A 15,553-nucleotide genomic window follows, 5' to 3' on the forward strand; every position below is an offset into this window, starting at 1 on the left:
TTTTCTTTACACGATTTTTTTGCAACGAATATGATCATCATTGGGATATGACTCTAGAAGAAACCATTGCAACAAATTCTCCAAAACAAGTCAGAGATCTGGTTGCAGATCTTCCCATTCGGAGTCAGTTGCTTAAAAGCTTCATACATACATGTATGCATACATACATACATACATAGTAATGTTTATCGCCACTTTAACGTGAATGTTCTCTAAGAACCAACGATATTTGCTATTTTAAACCCAGAAAAACATCTCCTCCATCTGGTTTATTCAGTGCGCTTTTGCATTCCGTGTTCATTGCAAACGGTGGGAGGGACTCCTGCCACCCTAGCTCAGAGACCACCAGATCACGAGATTTCGATCTTATTGGATTACTTCAGTAGTGGGCACTCGTTTTCCAAGCATGGCATTAGTCTGACCTCGCTTGCAACATATAGGAAATACAGTGTTATACAATCACTGCTTTTATAGCTAGGAAATTAGTCCATTAGAAAATCTCTCCAGAAGACACACGTGGTAGGATCTTGAGCAGAAGCACACTGAAAGACAAGTATTCTTACTGAAAAGACTTTGCCTCTTCTGGTAACCAACTTTATGCTAGAAGGTTCTTTGCTCTCAATATTCATGCTCGGCGTTCTTCATATTATTTTACAGAACTCAGTAATTGACCCACGATAGAAAATGCTATGCTAAAGTGGGGGTGCTAGATTCCCTTATTCGAAAATATAAGGACACAGATCGGGTCGTATAGCCAGCTGGAGACGATGTCTCCTGGGGCTAATTACAGCAACATTCGTCCTAAACCAGGACTGCCATGTTATGTTATCAAACAATCTTTACTTCAAAGTATTGTTGCTCAATATCTCTCGTTGTGAGATTTACAAATAGTAATTTTCTAAGATAATATACAGCACCAAAGTTCAGAATGAGCAACTATCTCGTGTACAAGACGCATTCTGGATTAATGGAAAATATATTAAAACAAGATTATACATTCATAAGAATTATTTTATGTATCTAGTTAAACGGTTTCTTATGAGTATGTGCAATTACAATCGGCTTTTGAGTAAATCCTATTCATCTCCTTTTAAAATATTCTGGCTTATATTAGACTGTAAGAGTATTCAAATACAGTTCTTGTCGTACTTCAGTGAAATGCCTGTTTTGTTGCAGCGAGAAAGACTTTTTTGTTTTGTTTTATTTTTTCGGATGAATTTACATTGAACCAGAAATCTGAATTACTGAGAAAGCAACGCAAAACAGGTGAATGAACTTCTCCAATAACACCGCCTCTTAATAAAGTACAATAAAGCATGATAAAGTACATTAATAGCGACAAGATGGGAAAAAGAGTTAAGTAGACCCAATATTGTTGGATGAGAAGTTTAACTTTGAGTGTTCAGAATGGCGAATGATGAACGAAGTATGATTAGATGAGAATGAGTAAACAGTTTGACAATAGCATGGAATAGATCTAAAGAGTTGTTGAATGAAGAAGCATCAGGCAGAGAGGACACTGTTGAACGAGGTAGCGGAAGTAGCAGTAACAATAGAGGAATATTGTGGAAGAAAAATTCATTAATTCATTAGACAGAAATTACAAAACTGGAGAACAAGTAGGAAGTCCTGATTGTAGAGGGTTGTTAAAGGAAGATGATTCATGGCGGTGGGTATACAATTCAAAACGTGTGAGTTTCTGTACGTATGCATGTGTGTTATGCATGAGTGTGTTTGCAGTGTGTGTTCACGTGCGAGTGCATGCGGCAGAGAGTCTTTCAGCCTCTTATACAAGACTGAAGTATTTCTTCATTCTGAAACTCTTGTCTTAATCCTAAAAATTAAACCAGAAATGAAGTATGTTATCTCTAAAAGGTAATATTTGTGTTTGTGTATTTCCGGACATGACCTCCACGTTGAATTGTTGAATCCTCTATTGAAATATATTTTTGAAAACTCATGAAAGAGGTGGTTAGTTTGCTGAAAGGATAGACATTCTGAGGAAGACTACAAATATATGAAGATTTGAGGGGAGGGTTTAGTGAGCGTGTCTCTTATCCATCACTGTTTCTCTGTCTAGTTCCATTTCCCTTCACCTCCCTCCTTCTCTATCTCTCCCTCTATCCCTCTTTCCATCTCCCTCTCTTTCTTCTCTCTCTCCTTCTCTATCTCACTTTCTTTCCTTCTCTTTCTTTCACCAGTAAATTCCAGTCAAGACAATTCCATTGGAGCATTAATCCAAAGAAAACGAAGTAAAAATGAAAAAAATATGTAATTGGAAAAAGTATTAACACATAAAAAAAAAGAGAAATGAAAAAGAAAACGATAAAAATCGTAAACATCAAACCAAAAAAAATCTATGAATAAAATACGACGAAACCAGTAATAACAATAATAATAATAATAATAATAATAATAATAATAATAATAATAATAATAATAACAACGACAACAACAACAATAATAATAATTTTTAAAATATGCAAGAAGTTTCGAAAGTCAAAGAAATGTGTTTGGGTGGAAGTTGTTGTAAGATAATGGTGATGTGATAAGTTAGTGGGTGGGGAGAGAGTCAGTTGGAATTACATGGAAACCATTTTGTAAGTAACGTTCCTCTGTGTTGTTGAATGTGTAGAGACTGGTGATGGGGGTGGGGAGAGGGTCAGCGACAGCGGTGGAGGTGGGGTGTTGCAGGTTGAAGATCGACGGAAATCGATATCTTTTCAGGTATCCGTCACTTCTAAAGATGTGAATTATCAACCCATCCATACACACACACACACACATATATATGTATATGTATATGTATGTATATATGTATGTATATATGTATGTATATATATGTATGTATATATGTATTACATATATATGTATATGTTTGTATATACGTGTGTGTGTGTGTGTGTATGTATGAGTGTTAGTGTTAATGTATATATGTATATGGATACGTTCACGTGTACACACACAAATATCCACCCACACACGCGCACGCCCACACATGTATTTACATATAAGCAGAGAGGAAAGTAAATATAGAAGAATAACCAGTGACAGAGACAGAGATAGACTCAGGGATAGATAGATAGATAGATAGATAGATAGATAGATAGATAGATAGATAGATAGATAGATAGATAGACAGGTACGCATGTATGTATGTACACAGATAGAGGAGAGAGAGAGAGAGAGAGAGAGAGAGAGAGAGAGAGAGAGAGAGAGAGAGAGAGAGAGAGAGAGAGAGAGAGAGAGATCACGATAAGTTGTAGTAATCTATATTGATAAATAGGTGATCATCAAAGACATGGAACAGCTGAATGCAGGTTCTTTTATTTTGCTCTTGTTGTTGTTGGTGGTGGTGGTGAGGTGGTGGGGACCAACGTCGATTCTTTCTTCGTTTTCCTCCTCACCTTTCTGGAAACCACCACCACCACCACCATCATCATCATCAATAACAACAGAATCATAGTGATTTTTTTTCTTATCACCTTCCATGGTCAAAGACAGTTCTTTGGTATTTTCTTACCTTTTCTTCTGCAGTCAGAAGTGAAGGTTTCTTTGTTTTTATAGATCTCAAGTCATATTCAACATTTCTGATAGACTTAGACATACACACTGATAGAGTCATGCAACATGCATGTGACTATGCACACAAATATGTATGTGTGTGTGTGTGTATATATATATATATATATATATATATATATATATATATACATATATATATATATATATATATATATATATATATATATATATAGAGAGAGAGAGAGAGAGAGAGAGAGAGAGAGAGAGAGAGAGAGAGAGATACATGCATGCATACATACATACATATGTGTGTGTATATATGGGTGTATATATATCAATGTATATGTGTTGTTGTGCGTATGCGTGTACATAAAGTATCCACAACCACGTACTTCACCGATCCTAAGATGTCGTGACGTCTGAAACATGACGTTTGTACAAAAACCCGCTACTACTGCTGCCATCTATTGAGTAAAAATCCACAATGTCTGCTGTTTGTGTAAATGACCAGTGCGAATCTATAGAACACAGTTTCGATTTTCTTTCTCTCCAGAATTTAATTATCGAGAGACTCTATTCAATTTACTGCCTATTGGTAATTCAAGTAGTGGTGGTGGTGGTAATTATAAAGTAGTGATTGGTGGTTTATCCTAGAGAACAGAAAAGAGGTGGGGGTGGAAAATGTATGTAAAAACAGGGGTGTGTTTTTCTTTCTGGTAGATGATGTTACTAACAGCCTCTTTTATTAGTATCGCTGATGACGATGACTCAAATTGCTGTTGTTGTTTAAACTTAAATCTTCCTATCGAAGGTATTCCAACCATGACCATCCATGTGTATCCTGGACTATATAATCCAATATGTCATACATAATCGTCAATGTGTCTAAAGATGATAAGAAGTGTTATTTGAGGGGTTACCTCTAGCAAGATGGGTGGCCATATAAATTTTTTTATTCTGAATTTTCGAAATTTAATATTTTTAATCAATTCTGTTATTAAATAATTCTTAATTAATTCCCTTATTAAAGCATCCCTTTAATCGTGTATACATATATTTTAGTTGAAAATTAATATTTAATAAAAAGCCTACTTCTTAATACATTATAAAACTAGAAATTTAATCAAATATAACGTAAAATTCTAAAATATAGAACTGGAATGATAAAATGAAATTCCAAAAAAAACAGCCATAACTTTAATAAAGATTTTTTTATCCTTCATTATTTTAATGTTTGGAACAGTTTGAGAAGCAAGTTGTTTTATGGGAGAGATATAACGCGTAGATGTGAAAGCTAGGCAGGCAACCCACAAAACACAAACCATTCAGTTTCTTTTCTTCCACGTGATTACAGCGATTAGAAAAACTGTTAGAACTGTGTTTGCATGAACCTTAATTACTCCAAACTTTTCGAGGATCTGATTCAACTCAAATGTTTACAGTCTGAATATGTATCCACATTTACTCTTACTTATTCACCTACAGTTCCTTCTAAACTGTCTCCGCCTATGACCAAAGTCGACTAGTTTCTCTCTTAAAGTCAGATCGAGATTTCTTAAATCCAGCCATGCCCACGCTTAAAATACCAGATTTGTGGCATTTGTTTCAAATTAATATTTTAAATGATTGTATGACAGCGAGTTGGCCGAGTTGTTACGGCGCCGGACAAAATATCTAGTAACATTTCGTCCGTCTTGACGTTCAAATCCTGCCGAAGTCGACTTGGCCTTTCATCCTTACGGGATCAATAAAATAAGTACCAGTTGTCTACTGAGGTCGATGTAATCGACTTACACCCTCCCCCCGAAATTGCCGGACTAGTGCCAAAATTTGAAACCAATATTTTAACTAATTGTATTTCTCTCTCTCTCTCTCTCTCTCTCTCTCTCTCTCTCTCTCCCTCGCTCTCTCTTTCGCTCTCTCACCCTCTCTCTTTCTCTCTCTCTCTCTCTCTCCATAAATTTAGAAAAATACTGCACCCTCACAGCCATTGTAATTGTTTTAAGTATCCGCACAAGGCCAGCACTTTTAAGGGCGGGATATAGATGACGCTGCAGTACTTGACGGATACTTTACTTGATCGATCTTGGGAAGATGCAAGTCGAAGTTGACCTCAGCGGGATCTGAACTCAGAGCATAAAGATCCGGAAGAAATGCCGCGGAATAATTTGTTTGACACTCAAACAATTCGACCAGTCCGCCTCCTTCACGGCCATGATTTTGTGTGTTCAAGATTCTTGCAGCTGGTTTTGTTTTCGCCCTTGGCACCTACTTAAAATTTTTACTTCTTTAATTCACGTTCAAATATGTCACCGAGTTTACTCTCCGAACATTTAATCAAACCAAAACGTCCAAGAATGGATTTCCCAAAACTTTGTAATTTAATATTAACTTCATTATGAAAAATCCTTCAAAAAATCTATTGAAGTTTACAGAACCGATCAAAATTATTTCACCGAAGCAAATCAGATTCCATGTGTTTCATATTTAAAACCGATAAAATTCTTCCTATTCGGGATTCGGTCATCGTACATTGTTGTACATTATTATAGATTACATATATTAGCAAACCATTGTAAACTGATTCAGCTTCATTGAACAGTAAATCAAATTTTCCATTATGCCCCAATAACTATAAAATTGATTCTCTCACAAGGCTTATCACGTCATAAAAATGTTTCAAGCTTATTCTTGGTGCAGTATTTCTTGGTGCAGAATGTAATGGAACAGAACAATGAGATGACCAAGAGCTTCTGTAAATTACTCGACAAAACCAACATTTTGATCGCCCACATTTACGGCATCATCATTTATAGCCGAAGCTGTATTTGCCAAAGTTTGTCTTTCATGAAGATTTCAATAACACTACTAATACTATTTATGGGCATATTTTCGTACAAATTCTCTAATTTCGTCACCTTCTGGTGACATAATATCAGTGATTTTATTCAGACTAAAAAATGTTGCAGGTATTTAAATGTTCTTAATTTTGATTTTTAAACTTAATATTTCTTTTTCATAATTCTGTTTTGAATAGTATTTCTACTCATTGGGGATTCATTTATAAAAGCGTTCTCATTATGAAGTCCTCGAAGGCAAATGGTACACATTTTTTAAAAAGCCTTTTAATAACCTTAACAACAAGTAGAGACGTCTCATGGTCTCTAATGTAATGTGAAACAGTGAGCTGTAGCTTCATATATTGCAACAAACTGTTATATTACAAGTACAGTGAACAACCATTTTACTACCAGTAACACGGCTATCTGTTAGCTAATTGCAAGCAATTCATAACATCTTAAATTTATTGAAAGTTTTAATTTCATTGAAATTTCATTAATATTTCTATCCCAGCCGAGAGAGAAAATTTCTTGTTTGTTGTACTAGAAGCCCGCCCTATACTACAGCAACCAACAAACATCATGGTACCAACATGACCACGTGGTCTGAACGGACTAATGAGAATGAGTCTCACTCGCTAGTCAATGAAAATCAGTTTCATCTAGAGACTCCGGCCGAACAATGAGAGGAGGTTTTCTCGTCAGCGGGATTGCTATTAATACACCTTTGATACATTCACCGTTTCATACATTTTGTATGCAGGCCGTGAGGGCTCGCTGTGAGCCCTCTAATGTTTTACAGGTAAAAACTCAATTAAATACAATTTATCAAAAGTTAAAATTAAATTAAGTTTCACAGTATATAATATATAAATATATAATTTAGAGAAAAGAACCAAAGTTCATGAACTCATCCATGAAAATTCAGTCACATATAGAAAAAATTAATAAGTAAATACACTAAAAAGAACTATAATAAAATACAAAGTAAAAATCATAAAATAAAAATCATAAAATAATAATAATAATAATAATACGACATCATCATTATTATTATTATTATTATTATGTGATTTTACTTGTATTTTATTATATTTCTTTTTAGTGTATTTACTTATTAAATTTTTCTATGTGATTGGATTTTCATGGATGAGTTCATGAACTTTGGTTCTTTTCTCTAAATTATATATTTATATATATATTTATATATATATATATATATATATATATATATATATATATATATATATATATATATATATATATATATATATATATACACATATATATATGCATATATATACATATACATATATATATATGCATATATACTTACATGTGTATATACATGCATATATGTGTGCCCATATATACATATATATATGTGTGTGTGTGTGTGTGTGTGTGTGTGTGTGTGTGTGTATATATATATATATATATATATGTGTGTGTGTGTGTGTGTGTGTGTGTGTGTGTGTGTGTGTGTGTGTGTGTGTGTGTGTGTGTGTGTATGTATGTATGTATTTATAATTACATTGATACATACAAATGTACATTGAATATTAGGGTGCTCGTGAAAATGATGAAAAGCCACAAAAACCTATTAAAATTCTGAAAACCACGGAAATTATTAAAACAATGAAAATCACGAATATCATGACAAAGAAGAACTATAAACTGCCGGAGTCTCCCCCCCCCCCAACCTCCCGTCATCCAGTTTTGAATTATATTAAAACCTAACATAGAACAAATATTAGAAGCCACAAATGTTGGAATCTATATTTAAAAAGAAAGAACGAAAGGTGACTCATGTAAGTAGCTGGGGTGGGGGCGGTCTTTGATTTCAACACAATCGGTAACTATTGCCTCTGTGTGTGTCTCTCTCTCTCTTCCCCCTCTCTCTTCCCCCTCTCTCTCCCCCACTTCCTCTCTCTCTCTCTCTCTCTCTGTTACCCGAATGATTAGGAATGTTTTTGTTCCGTGCAAGCAGCGGAATAACACACACACACACACACACACACACACACACACACACACACACACACACACACACACACACACACACACACACACACGCACGTTGTGTGATTGTGGATCAAACTATTAATACATACTCACACAGAAACACACATTTGCGTAGTTTTCTTTTTTGAACGGTGAAACTCGAAGCAGGTAAAGCTATAAATAAAAGCGAGTAAAAATAGGGTTATAAAAATATTTGGGTCGAAAAGGTCGAAGGCTGCTCTCAGACGTTATTGTTTATAGCTTTATCTGCTTCGAGTTTCACTGTTCCAAAAATAAATTATTTCATGTTCCCCTCGATCTTTTTAAATTCTTATAGCGTCAACAATATATACATGTGTGTGTGTGTGTGTGTGCGTGCGTGCGTGCGTGCGTGCGTACGTGCGTGTGTGTGTGTGTGTGTGTGTGTGTGTGTGTGTGTGTGTGTGTGTGTGTGTAATTCCGCTGCTTGAAATTCCATTTTTCCGAAAGTGGTAAAGATTCAACACTATTTTCCTTTTTCTCCGGTAAAGTGTTCCTTCCGAGGAATTAATAAAGGTACCAGCAAAGGACATACTCAAGGGTCCGTTTGTGTTGGTCTGAGAGGGAGATGATCAGCAGCTTCAGGACCCGCCCCATCAGCGAATTCCGTTTTGTGAATTGGCCCGACCCAGACCCATCGTTGTGCCTGAGTGAAGCGATGAGTCTGGCGGGCGTAAAGATGTAAGAGGACGAGTGCCTCATATTGTGGGGTCATCTGACTCATATAATGAAAAATTGTAAGAGGCAAGTGCCTTAATTTATGTCATAATTTGGAACTTTTTATGTACGAGCTTCATAGCCTCAATGTGTAAATTTTATTTATAAAAGAACAGTGTTCTAGAGAAGCAAAGTTCGGCGGGCGGCTTTTGTCTTCTCCCATTATGCCATCATGTTTATCATTCATTTCATGTCATTAATGTGTTTGTCTAGTCCGCAGCTACTCTGTGTTCTGCCTCTATGGCAAATTATAATGAAGTAAAGTAGCTTGCTTACCAACCGCATAGTTCCGGGTTCAGTCCTACTGCGTGGTAACTTGAGCAAATATCTTCTACTATAGCCTCGGGTCGACCAAAGCCTTGTGAGTGGGTTTGGTAGACGGAAACTGAAAGAAGCTCGTCGTATCTATATATATATATATATATATATATATATATATATATATATATATATGTATGTAAATTCAATAATAGGATGAACTCTTTTACAAGAATTTATCAAGTAGCTAGAGTGAAAAAAACCTCATAAGGGAAAAATCCATCATTTATTCCCAAAATATATATATTTATTTATATAAGGGCATTACTATACAATAATGCCTCACGCTATAAGGGACTCTAAGGTCAGACTACCATAAAAAACACATTTTTACCGAACGCGAGGAAAACATTTCCTCGCGTTCGGTAAAAATGTGTTTTATATGGTAGTCTGACCTTAGAGTCCCTTATAGCGTGAGGCACTATTGTATAGTAATGCCCTTATATAAATAACTATATATATATGTATGTATGTATGTATGTATCTTAGTGTATATGTTTGTGTGTGTGCGCGTGTTTGTCCCCCCCCCCCCAACATCGCTTGGCAACTGATGCTGGTGTGCTTACGTCCCCGTAATCAAGCGGTTCGGCCAAAGAGACCGATAGAATAAGTAACTAGGCTTACAAAGAATAAGTCCTGGAGTAGATTTGCTCGACTAAAGGCGGTGCTCCAGCATGGCCGCAGTCAAATGATTGAAACAAATAAAAGAATAAAAGAATACACACACACATACACAAAGAGGGGGAGAGATGGCGCGCAGACGTAGCTATGTGGTAAGAAGTTTACTTTCCTACCATGTGGTTCTGAGTTCAGTCCCACTGCCTGGCACCTTGGGCAAGTGTCTTCTACTAGAGCCTCGGTTTAACCAAAGCTTTGTGAATGGATTTACTAGAAGGAAACTGAAAGAAGCCCGTCGTGTGAGTGTGTGTGTGTGTGTGTGTGTGTGTGTGTGTGTGTGTGTGTGTGTGTGTGTGCGTGTGTGTGTGTTTGTATGTCTGTGTTTATTCTATACCACCACTTGACAACCGGGGTTGGTGTCTTTACGTCCTTGTAATTTTGCGGTCCAGCAAAAGGAACCGATAGAATAAGTTCCAGGCTTTAAAAAAATAATAGATGCCAGACTCATTACACTTAAAGAAGACGTTGAGCTGGCAGAAACGTTGGCAGGCCGGACGAAATGCTTATCGGTATTTCGTCCGTGTTTCCGTTCTTTGTTCAAATTCTGCCGAGATCGACTTTGCCTTTCATCCTTTCAGAGAACGATTTAAAAAGTGTTAGATGAACACTGGGGTCGATGTAATCGATTACCTCCTCCCCCAAAATTGCTGGCATTTGTGCCAAATTTTGAAACAATTATTATTCTGGTAAAATAGCTGAAACGGTTTCACGTAGAAACCGAAACCCAATCGCCAAACTCATTTATCACAAGTTGTTGTTAAGTTTAGATCAACTCTAATGATACAGGAAACCTTTGTGTTTTGACCACGATCATTTCGCCTTATTTTATATCTGACCCTATATCATTCAATATCCCTGTTCTTTATCTTGATAAGATTTGAGAGAATTTGGTTTTTATTTCTAGCACAAAGCGTAGAGGTCCTCTCGTAGACTCACACGCCAAAAGCCATTTATAAACGTCATTTCCCGATTAAAATACCGGCTCACTACTTCTAACCCTGATATCCCTTTCAAACTCTAGCGGAAAACTTCAAGTATTCGCCGGAGAATTCAGTGGAATTACTGCGGTTTCGATCCTAATTGGTTCTGAATGCATCGTGATAATCATTGCTCCCGATACACACTTTAGTTATAGAGTCCGGTTAAATGGAGAAGGAATTTGGAATGGACAGCAGTGGGCAGAGGGCAGTGTGGATGGATGTGTGTGTGTGTGTGTGTGTGTGTGTGTGTGTGTGTGTGTGTGTGTGTATTTGTGTGTATGAGTACGTGTGCGTTTGTGTACGCTTTCTTTTTTCAGCTCCTTATCCTACCTCCCCTACAACCACTCCTTCTGTCTGTTCATAATAATAATAATCATTATTATTACTATAGTTATTATTATGGTTATTCCTCTCCTCCCATTTCTTCATCTTCTTTTCTCCTCATCCTCCTCCCCATCTACTTAATAACAGTAATTATGATTATACATCATCATCATCATATAGTCGTTGTTGTTGCTGTTGTTGTTGTTGCTTGTCCATCGTCTTCATCACAACGTCACTGTCTCATATTTTTCGCTTTCAATTTCTTACGTCTTTATTTCGTTCCTCCTTCCCTGCCCCCACTTCTTCCCTATTCTACTTGACATACTACATCACACAGCTACACACACGCACACACACACACACACATTTTACGTTCACTCACACCACCACCACACCACCACCACCACCACCATCCCGTTCTCCCGGTTCTCAAGAGACGCATATAGAAATATATGCAATTACCAAGGAAATAAACGGAGACACCAGCCTCAACAACGACCACATCACCAATAACCAGCATTGGCTGCCAAAGATTATGTTCTAAACTATCAACTTTATTCCACAGAGAATATCGCAACTTTTTATTACATTTCACTCCATTTCAGGCCACCACCTCGAATTTTTAGAACCTTGTCACTCTAATATCACCTCACCAGCTATCCTTATGGCAAGAACATCATTATTATTATCATCATTATTATTATTATTATTATTATTATTATTATTATTATTATTATTATTATTATTATTATTATTATTATTGCACAGCTTCTAACGCTAGAGATGTACTACAGTGTCAGCTGTTCACTACCAGAGAACTAAGGTAACACCTCTTATTTTTCGAGCACCTTCCGGAGTATTCGAGCGGTTCCAAGCAGTGCTGTTTTCTGCAAGTGCTCCACCTTTATTGCAGCCCCTATTTGTTCCACGTACTTCTCGAGATTTTTGCTCACTGTTCCCAGAATTCCGACAATTATTATTATTATTATTATTATTCAAGGAGACTTGAATCTAAGAATTTAGATTCTGTTTAATTTGTAAGATTTCAGTTTTAGTAGGGCTTTAAGAAAATCAGGTGCTTTCAAGTTAACAATGTTTTTCTTAAGATGTTGGCATTACCATTTTTTGTAGCTTTGATGCTTTGAGGTTTCCTCGTATTTGGTAATTGTATTTGGTTTGGACCTAAAGTTCCGATGATCATAGGTACGATTGTTATTCTTAGATGCCACACTTTTGAGACCTCTATTTCAAAGTCTTTATATTTACTTAAATCTGCAAATGCTTTTCCAAAGTGTTGCAGTCGGTGTTGATTGACATATCTATGGGAAGACATATTTTACCAGCGTGATTTTTCCTCCACAATATCGTGAAGAGCACGATCAGTTTGGATATTAAAATCCCATTGAACGGTGATATCTTTATACTACTTTGGCAGGCTTATGTTCCCACTAAGTCTTCTCGTATGGGAGTTTAGACTTGCGGTAAATGGTCTGGTGCAAATACTGGCCAAGTTTATCATGGCGATTAATATATTTATTTGAGGCTAACATGGAGCAACAAGACATGTTTCCTTGGCTGCAGGTGGGGTCTGCACCATTTTTAAGAATGCTTGCTTGGTGGAGTTTGATTCTGTACTGCTATAACGAAAGCCTCTGCTTCTGATTTAAGTCTAGATGCAGCCAATCCTTGATGGCTCATATTTCTATCAATATCAAGATCGCTAGCCTTCGTTGGGTATTTACCACGCAATGCCTCACGTTTCTATGTATTTCACAGCACTAAATTGCAGCATTTGAATTGGTTTGTGGTTTAGATGGTTTGCTATCACAAGGAGTTCATCTGTTTCATCTTGTTGCACCTCAGTCGCATTGATCTTTAATTCCTGTACATAACTCTATGCTTCTTCGGTTATTGACTACACTTTTTTGGAACTTCCATATTAGCGGACAAGTTTAAGCATCCAGACATTGGTGTTTTTTAGATAGGCATCTATCCCAATGGTTACTTTCTTTAAAGACAGTTGTGGCTGCTTCAGTCCATGTCCTCCATCCTTTCGTGGGGCATACAGTCTCCCTACACCTGCATTTGGGTGATGTAAGCATTGTGAGAGGAGCGGATGGTGAGGAGAGTCATGAAGGCAGAAGTGGTCGGCAGCAGAACCAACCAGAGGCAAACCTCGGTTTGTGTGGATGGATGGATGGTGTGAGGAAAGCTTTGGTGGTTAGAGGTGTTGGAGGGAGAGGGCAAGAGAGTTTATAAAGGATAGGAAAGCTTGGAGAGTGTTTGTGGACAGATGAGTTGCTCAAAGGAGTACGGAGTCAGCATATGCTGTCGAGCCCTGATATTGGGGGGTTGCGTTCCATACCTCGACCAGAACATAGGACGGAGCTCGCCTCTTTGAGCTGGGAAATGAATGGAATTCCTGGTGTGTGTCTTGTTGTAGCAACCCCCGTCTTAAAAAATAGGGAATAGGCCTGGGAATATATATTATTATTGATCTCTTTAGTTTTGGATCGCAGACCCAATTAGCCCTCAACAGGAACTAGCTGAAAAGTCCGCATGGAGTGCTGCTTTTAAGCTAGTAGCTTAAAGTGGATTGCGTAAGAGATTAAATATTTGGATATCGAAAAATAAAAACTGACGATATCAAGTAAGTTGAAACTAGCACTATATATGTGTGTGTGTATTTATCTATGTATGTATGCATATAATGGACTTTAGTGCTACACTAGCGTCAAATAGAATAATGTGAAAGAAAGTACTCAATACTGTAAGATAGAGGAATGTTGATTAAAATTGAAGTTTCTGTGAATCGAAACTTTATCAACCTGCAAAGTCTCTTTTAATTTCGCTTATGCGAAAGTCTGTCAATGAAACGCCAGCGTCCTTGCTATGGAACGGAGACGTTCAACTCTTGTCTGCTTAATGATATGGAAACTAGAGACAAGCACCAAACTATATTGATCAAATGCCATCGAGGAGTCGTTGTTTATAATTCTTTTTAGCAGCAGCAGCAGCAGCAGCAGCAGTAGTAGTAGTAGTAGTAGTAGTAGTAGTAGTAGTAGTAGTAGTAGTAGTAGTAGTAGTAGTAGTAGTAGTATTTCTTTCAGTTTCCGTCTACCAAATCCACACACAAAACTTTGGCTGGCCCGAGGCTATAGTGGTAGACATTTGCCCAAGGTGCCACGCAATGGGGCTGAACTCGCTAGCATGTGTTTGGGAAGCAAACTTCTTTCCACACAGCCATGCCAATAATTTTTTCAAAGATTCTTATTGGAATATGTGTCCATTCCCTTCTGGTCAACGATTGAAGACTGAATTCAGTGACCACAGAAGTTCATCAAGTTTTTTTCTATATTTTTATGTGATAAAAGTCATGTTTTTTGTTGTTGTTGTTGTTGTTGTTGTTATTTTGATTTATTTATTTCTGGTTAAATATCATTTGCGCTGGAATCATTTAGAGAAATTAGTGAAACAGAGAAGATTGAGGGTTTCATCTGCGCCAACAATTATAGTTCTTACTAAAAGGTTTGGGGTTTGGTTTGTCTTTCTGTTAACTGGCAGAAATTTGAGCTCAAAGTAATTATCAATTTTTAATGATGAGGAACTGATTGCTAAAAATGATGATGATGACGATGATAATGACGACGACAGCAACGACAGCGACAACGACGATGATGATGATAGCAGTGATGATCACGTGGTGGTGCTGCTGCTGGTGATTAGGGTGGTGGTGGTGGTGGGGAGTGAATGCTGATGACGTCGGCGACAAGGACGAAAATGATGACGATGACGACGACGACGATGATGGTGATGATGATGATGATGATGATGATGATGATGATAGCAAAAATATTTTATTTATTAACCACAAAAGTTGAAACAAGACTAAATCTTTGCTAATTTACAGACAAACGACAAAATATATGATTACATCAACAAATAAATGATTGATTACATTAACCAAATATCAATATAAAATATTGATCTTCACTATTGGCATACAACTCTATAAAGTTTAAGATCATATTTATTCCATTGAACTGAACCTACAATGTGATTAGTTGTTATGTTTCCCGACCCCAAACCTCTTAGATTCCAAGTCAAACACAGCACCATAAGAACCCA

Source organism: Octopus bimaculoides, chromosome 10, assembly GCF_046866305.1.
Source record: "Octopus bimaculoides isolate indiv1 chromosome 10, ASM4686630v1, whole genome shotgun sequence".
NCBI classification, from domain to species: domain Eukaryota; kingdom Metazoa; phylum Mollusca; class Cephalopoda; order Octopoda; family Octopodidae; genus Octopus; species Octopus bimaculoides.